The following is an 8,596-nucleotide window of genomic DNA, read 5'->3' as shown; positions in this document are numbered from 1 at the left end:
TCTGATTGATGCATTGCTCTCAAGCTGTTTTGGGGACCTCTGTCTCTACACGCTACTATTTTGTTTCATCACCAGTTCTCCTCAACCATGACTCAGCACTTCCTCCTACTTTAACATTATCTTACCCCTTCAAGCCACCATGTGCAGTGTATGTTCCTCAATGAACTTAAAAGTATTCCACTTTACATTTATTATTCAACCTTTCATTATATTCATATTAATTCCACCGAATCCCAATTTTCAAATTTTTCCTACTTGAACTTCCTCTGACACATTCCCACCAGTATGACAGCGTAGCTATTCATATATTCAGCATCAAGCATTCCCACCACAGTTTCTTCAGATTATATGCTGATATTAATATTCACATTTATGAACCATTGCCAACTGTACTGTGCCTCACACGGGGCACCATTTTTTAAGCGATTTTGGGATGTCCCAAAATAAATGTATGGATATCTCTAAATGGGGCACTATTTATACGGGAACATAGGATTAAAAATAAATGATACCTGGCAATGGGGCACCATCCATGTTGAAAAGGGCGTTACCATAAAAGCTATCCCTCCCATGGGGAAATCAAATATGTAAGGATGAATGGGTGTTTTAAGATGGCTGGAACCGCATGACTTAAAACAAAGAGTCATATAACAATATGGAGGATGGCCTTTCCTGTCTTGGAGGACAATGGGCCATCTGTTGCTATGGAAGCTTTGAATTCTTCTACAAAGCTGTCTGTCTGTTAAAAGCCAATTTAAAGTACATTGTATGCTAATTAGTGTGTGAGCAAATCAAGTTAGTTGGTAGAGTTAGTTAACATGTACGACTTAATGTTTGTTCAAAGCAAGATTAACATTCAACTTCAAGTGATGTAGTTACACAAATATTACAACAATAATACTTAAAACACACATAAACCAAGTCATTTATTAGAGGTAAATACTTGTGCTTAGTCTTTGCTGATTATCTTACCTACCGCCCGGTACATACCAATCCCTACAGGTATTATTCAGCTTTTCATTATATTCATATTAATTCCACCCACTTTTCTAGTGGGTGGAAACTGCTGTAAATAATGTGTTGTGCATGTTAACAGCGTGCTGCTCTGTAATTCACTGTCATTGCATCAACTCCAGAGCTGCAGACCAGACTGAGCAGCAGTGAGAGTGAACTTCTCATCAGCAAGACCAGGATCGAGACGCTGGAGAAAGAAAATACAGGTGATGGTTGGACACACACACACACACACACACTACATATATAGTCCAGGTGAAGTTTAATGACTTACACTAACTTTGTTCTGTTCTCAGAGAGGAAGTTGGCCTTTTACACAGCTTTGACTGATGACGGACATGTTGGACCATTCAACACAAACACCACACTGAAATACAGCAAAGTCTTCACCAACATCGGCGATGCTTACAGTCGATCTACAGGTAATTTACTGCAGCTACCATCAACATGTTTACTCATGTTAATCTACATTTGTTACAGTTTTTCATTTTCTGTTCTGTAGGTTTCTTCACAGCTCCAGTCAGAGGGGTCTACTACTTCCAGTTCACTATGGGTGGTCACCAAGAAGGTCCCATGGGTGTACGGGTGTTCAAGAACAACCAGATGATCATGTTAAATGGGGAGTATAAGGAAGAGTCAGGTTGGGAATATTTCACTAACTCTGTTGTCTTGGAGCTGATGGCAGGAGATGAAATCCACCTCGATCTCCCAGACGGCTATTCTCTCTATGACACTTCAGCCAACCACAACACCTTCAGTGGCTCCCTCCTCTTCACACTGTGAGGATCCTTCAGCTGCTGTCTGACTCCTTATTGGCTACACTGTGATTTACTGCATGTACCAAATAATGAGATTCTGCATCTGACTTCTCTGTTGTGTCATCACATGAAAACACAAATAAATCTAAATAAAATAAAAGGGCATAGATCTGGCTCTCATCCACCGCGTAACAGTGAAAGGAAATACCATTTTTCAAATATACAAATACATACATAGCCCAATGATCAGGACCCTTCAGGAAAAACAACGTAACTTTTCCAAGTATGCAAGAAGTGGCTCTCCCCTCCCTCCAGGACATCTAAATTGACCCGACTGAGCTTTTATATGCTATATCTTTGCAATAAATTAATTTCATCATTCAGTATTGCAGGTTTTCCTCAAATAACTTGTTTTGATCATCATATGTCTTAATTTTTTGTTTTAATTTCTTACTTTTTGAATAAAAAAGTTTTTTTTACCACTACTCTTCTAATGCACAAGGTCATTTTTGACCCATGTTGTGCATTAGAAGGTGTTTATATGTTTAAAACCTGACAAAGAAGATACAAATATTAACTATCCTAGTTTGTTAAATTGGTGTTTTTTCCAATGGAAATTATTATTTGGCGGCTCTGATAAGTCTCAGATGTTAAAATATGTGATTTTCCAATGTAATCTGGTGGTTCTAACAACTCTTTTGAAGTTAAACCTTCAAAATAAGACAAACATAGTTACACATATATTTACATTGTTAATTTAGTGAATCACTTTTTGTATCACTACTCTTCTAATGCACAAGGTCATTCTAGACCCATGTGTGTAAACTTGATGTAATAATTAGGGCCTGGACGTGTTAATTAAGATTAATTAATTACACAAAAACAACGCATTTTAATCACTTATTTTTGTACCGCGGAACGTTCCTCACTGGATGAGTTTCAGGAGGAGCGATTATACTGGAGCACCAACTAGCGCTGATGAGTTGAGACAACAACAAACCACAGTGAACATGAAGGAAGAAGCTGATGAGACCTTTGGTTGGCCCCGTGGATGATGGGACATTTAGTTACTAAAAACCAACGCATGGAAGCGTCCATAAGAGCATGGTTGTGTTGCTAGGCAACAAGGAATTCACATATCACCATAGCAGCACATCCAGCCTCAAGTATCACCTCAATGCTAAACATATAGCAGCTAGCGGCTAGTGTGCTAGCTAGCATGGATTGTGTTTTACTTCAAAAACCAAAGTATTCTAGTTTACAGAAGGTCTACCTACCTATAGGCTACCTGGATTTATGAAATGTTCTATATTTATAAATATGCTATTGCTACACTTAATGGCAAAAATGTCACTGGTCTGTTGGACTTGAACAAAAATAAACAATATTTTTGTTGCTTAAGCTTATGTATTCAGTCATTATTCAATGGTATACTAAAAATCCATGTGAAAAAAATTACTTCTCACTGTTCTCAGGTCAAATATTTATATGTGATTAAAATGCGATTAATTTCGATTAATTAATTACAAAGCCTCTAATTTTTTTAATCGAATCCCGGCCCTAGTACTAATACAAAAAATATTTTTCTTCATAAAGTATGAAAGGAAAAATCGATATAATGATCTGTTGTAATAATTTAAAAAAAGATATTCAAACACACAGCCAGCATGAAATAACATGAGAAATGAATGCAGGTCATTTTTGACCCATGTTGTGCATTAGAAGGTGTTTATATGTTGGGCATCAAAGAGTTAATCTTCCACAAGGCTGTCAGGAAGCTGAACTCTCTGCCCCACAAACTCAGGACACTAATAACTGACACTTTACAACAGGGGTGTCAAACTCTGGCCCGCGGGCCAAATTTGGCCCGCAGTGTAATTTTATTTGGCCCGCGAGGCAATACCAAATTATTATATTATTATTGTTAATTAATGACATTGATGTGTTTTTTATTTGAAATTTGATTTTGCATGTCTGCACTATTTAGTTATATATTGTATGTTTATAAGCGTTGCTGGTTCCATATTTAATGGCATATAATAAAAGCAAAACATGTTTGGTATATATTAAAAGGTTTATTTGTTCAATGTTGGCCCGCGATTTTATTCAAGTTTTAAATTTTGGCCCATTGTGTATTTGAGTTTGACACCCCTGCTTTACAACCATTTGCACTATTCAGCCTGTCTTCACCCTTTCTATTCTGTATATAGCTTGTGAATGTATGTGTATGTGTATATTTTTTTTTTTTTTTTTGTTTTTCACTGCAAAAGCCACCTCTCAAAAACAAGGAAAAAAGTACAAAAATTAGGTGTATTTTGCTTTAAAATATCAAAATGATCTGCCAATGGAACAATAAAATGTGTCTTGTCAAGACTTTCCAAAACAAGTAAAAATATATAATCTCAATGAAGCACAAATACCTTAGAATTAGTGTATTCTAACTAATAACAAGTGACTTTTTCTTGATTCTAATGAAATACACGTGACCTATTTTCTCAATATGTGTAAAAATATTCTTGAATTAATAATCAGTAAATGCTAGAGCCATCATCTTGACATAATGATATGATAGGCATTATATTTATAGAAACCAGCAAAGTCACACTAAAAACTACTAGTCAACTTTTCTTCATACAGCTACAAAGATTTTTATCTGGCTGCTTGTTTTAAGGATGTGAAGAGGTCAAATTACGTCAAAGTTATGATTTCTTAGTTATGCTTGAAATAAGAAATTATTACTTCTAAATATCAGTTTTATACTTGTAAGTGTTGCTGAAACAGCTTTGTAACTGTTGATATTCTAGTTTCCAGCATGTATTTACTCAGTATAGGTCATAACATCTCAGTAACAAGCTGTAAAATTATTATTATTTAGAGCAGTAGTTCTCAACCTTTTTGAGTCGCGACCCCCAATTTAACATGCATGTTGTCCGCGACGCCCACTCACTGAACACAATCTCACACACACAGTTCAGATCACCCAAAAAAGACACAAATGACCACAAAAAGACACAAAATGACCAAAAAAAATCAAAAAAATGTCCAAAAAAGACACAAAATGACCAAAAATAGACACAAAATTACCAAAAAAAGACACAAAATGAACAAAAGAGATACAAAATGACCAGAAAAGAAACAAAATGACTAAAAAAAAAACACAAAATGACCAAAAAAGACATTAAATGACTAAAACACACTAACACATGAACACTTTAACACAGTGGAGACAGAGCTGACTTCCAAAATGATTTGGCGACCCCCAGAAATCATCTCGCGACCCCAATTGGGGCCCCGACCCCAAGGTTAAGAATAGCTGATTTAGATAATTAAGGACCTGACGAAGAAGAACTATCTAAGTTATCAGACAAAAAATAAGCAGATATTTCACCTTACTTAGATTTCAGTTTTTGCAGCGTTTTTTTTAAACGAGGCTTCTGAGAGAAAAGTAATTTCAGTTCTCTATGTGTACACGTGTAGCAGAACTGACAATAACGTGACTTTTGACTTTTTTAACTTTATGACTAAATGATTAAACAGTGAAACGGCCGTAACAGGAACACTAATTATGCAGCGAGGGGTCAAGTAATAGGTTTGATCTCACGCAGCAAACTAGAGTCATTTAATACTGGTGGAGGGTTTGTGTGTCGAGCTGCAGACGATGCTTGGTGCAGATCCATCCAGTACTTTTCCACTGCTACTGGGCTGCACGTGTGTTTGTGTGTACGTGACTTGTGTGTCTGTGTGAAGAAAATACAGCTGCACCTTATCAGCCAATCAGGAGGAAAAGACAAAAAGCAATCCTTTGATCTGATCTCTGGGGGAGGAGCCCAGCAGCATTAGGCAGCGTTACACTGCACTGAGTCATGAGAATCTTTTTTATTGGGAGCAGCTTCGCCAATATTGGCACCTCCAAATGTCTCCCACAAAATCTGAAGCGAAGGCAGAGGTGTGGCTGGGGAACGTGTCCTCAGGCTGCTAAACAAAGTGCAACTCTCAACACATTCACAGGTCTGACTTCTGATTCATCACAAGCAAACTGGTAGATAGTGAGATAATCAATCAGGAGGTTTTAGTGACACATCTCCAAGAACTTCACTTCTAAGATTTTCTTCTAGTGACTCACCTGGTCGACAGATCAGATCAGATATGATTCACTGTGTTTTACACCATAATAATAATAATAATAATAATACATTTAATTTATAGGCGCCTTTCATGTCACCCAAGGTCACCTTACAAAGTCTAAAATCTTAAACATCTTTAAAAACAAGACAACATGCTAAAAACAACACAACATGGTAAAAAAAAAACAAGACAATGTAATAAAAGCAAGTGAAGTAGTGTCCAGTTGCAGAGTGTATGCCAGTTAACAGGTGAGTTTTGAGTTGCTGTCTTTTTATGAGTGGTTTCAGTGGTGTAATGTAACTAAGTACATTTACTCAAGTACTGTACTTAAGTACAGTTTCGAGGTACTCATACTCTATTTGAGTATTTCCATTTTATGTAACTTTACACTTCTACTCCACTACATTTAGAGTCAAATATTGTCTATCTTATATTAACCCTCTGGGGTCCGTCTATTTATTGAAAATACACATGTTTTATTTACAGTGATAACTTTATTTATATCTGATCCAATTAATTTTGATTAATTAATTACAAAGCCTCTAATTAATTAGATTAATTTTTTTAATCGAATACTGGCCCTAGTACTAATACAAAAAATATTTTTCTTCATAAAGTATGAAAGGAAAAATGGATATAATGATCTGTTGTAATAATAAAAAAAAGATATTCAAACACACAGCAGCATGAAATAACATGAGAAATGAATGCAGGTCATTTTTGACCCATGTTGTGCATTAGAAGGTACTTAAGTACAATTTCGAGGTACTCATACTCTATTTGAGTATTACCATTTTATGTAACTTTATACTTCTACTGCACTACATTTAGAGGCAAATATTGTATATCTTATATTAATCCTCTGGAGTCCGTCTATTTATTTAAAATACACATGTTTTATTTACAGTAATAACTTTATTTATATCTGATATGTAGACAAGCTGAGAAAGCCAGTTAAAGTTCAATCATAGGAGCTTTCACAGTGTCACATTTATGTTTCTAGAACATTTTTAAAATGTGAATTTTCTTTCTACAATGAAAATTATTACTATTTTTAATTTACATGCAAATAGGCTGTTTTGTAGTTTTATTATTTATTATTTTGTCTGCTGTTTTTGTTTGTATAAATGGTTTTTAAAAATGGTACATTTCCATAGAAAACTGTGTCTTTTGTTTGTATTTTGGGTTCCTGGCAGCTTTATACTTTAATTAAAATAAAATGTAAAATCTGACTGATAGCTAGTTTGTGTGTAGAAAAAGGAGCCATGATGTGATGTAAGGACAGACTGGAAGATGCTGAACACAGACAGACATTAATGCAGGAAGTTGACACATTTGAACCAAAATCTGCTGGACTTCAGAGGTTTAAGTGCTAAAAAGTCACACTAAACCACTGGAAGAAATGTTTCAATTGCAAAAATGTAAAATGCACACTATGAAGCATATGATACCAAGTGAACATGTTAAGGAAGGAAGTCAGATATTTAGTGGTGATGTGTTCACTGATCTGACTGCTCTGAGGTTGGAAGAATAATGTGGTGGCATTAGTTCATTTTGCAGAAATATATCTTAAAACAATGTAATGTTTGCTGTGTCAGTGTACATTTTAACCTAATCAAATATATCCAATCCACTTTATTTATTTAGCACAATTTTATCAAACACAAGGTTTACAAAGTGCTGCACAAACAATAAAAAGACAATACACAAAAACACAATACAAAGAGATGTAGTAAACAATAGAACAGTAAAACACAATAAGATCAAATAAATTAAAAATGTGATCAAATAAAATGTACCGCCCGCACAAAATAAAATATGCATGTACACACACAAAAACATAAACTCATAAAATCAACACTCTACGAGGCAAATATTGTATATTTTTATGGAATCAGAACACATAAATCGTGCACTCTTGATGAGACCCGCGCGCAGAAATCAAACATCCGCGCGCACATATTGTTTTTTCGAGCGATTTCAAATCACTCGAGAGCTATTTTGTATCCTGCATCTCTGCTCCCGAGAGCGATATTGTAACCTGTGACGACAAAAACACACTTTGCACGCACAGAGTTCACTCAAAAAATTTCTTCTACTCGGGGCGAGTGAGTTTTCTTAGTGTGCATTTTTTGTCAGTAAGGGGGCGGGGCCTGGGGGACATGCCAATCACTATTGTACCGAATATGATTGGTTGAGCGTTTAGTTGACCGATTAGACAGCGAGGTGTGAGATTTGTCCCGTTTGTACTAGTGGTGCTGCTTTACCTTGCTGTCTAATCGGCGAAGTCGTACTGACAAAAACAGCCCACTGAAAAGAGACACTTCCGCGCGAGCAGAAGAAAGTTTTGCAAGCGGACTCTCAGTGCGCGCGAGCAGGGGAAAGTGTCGCAAGCTTAGTTTAGTTTCATTTAGTTTATTCTTAAGATCCCCATTAGCTGCAGCAAAGCCACAGCTATTCTTCCTGGGGTCCAACAGTATCAATTATACAGTTGAAAACAAAAAAACATAAAATAAAAAAATAAATAAAAAAAATATATATATATTTTTTAAATAATAAATAAAGACATTTTTAATTAAAAGTAAATTAAAAAAAATAAAGAAAAATTAAAAAAATATATATATATTTTAAAATTAAAAAAAAGTTTTGAAAAAAAAGCAGAGGAAAGTTTTGTGAGCGGACTCTGCACGCGCAAATTG

This window comes from Centropristis striata, chromosome 1 (assembly GCF_030273125.1).
Source record: "Centropristis striata isolate RG_2023a ecotype Rhode Island chromosome 1, C.striata_1.0, whole genome shotgun sequence".
In the NCBI taxonomy this organism is placed as follows: Eukaryota; Metazoa; Chordata; class Actinopteri; order Perciformes; family Serranidae; genus Centropristis; species Centropristis striata.
The sequence above is the reverse complement of the archived record's forward strand: the minus strand, read 5'-3'. Positions refer to the sequence as shown.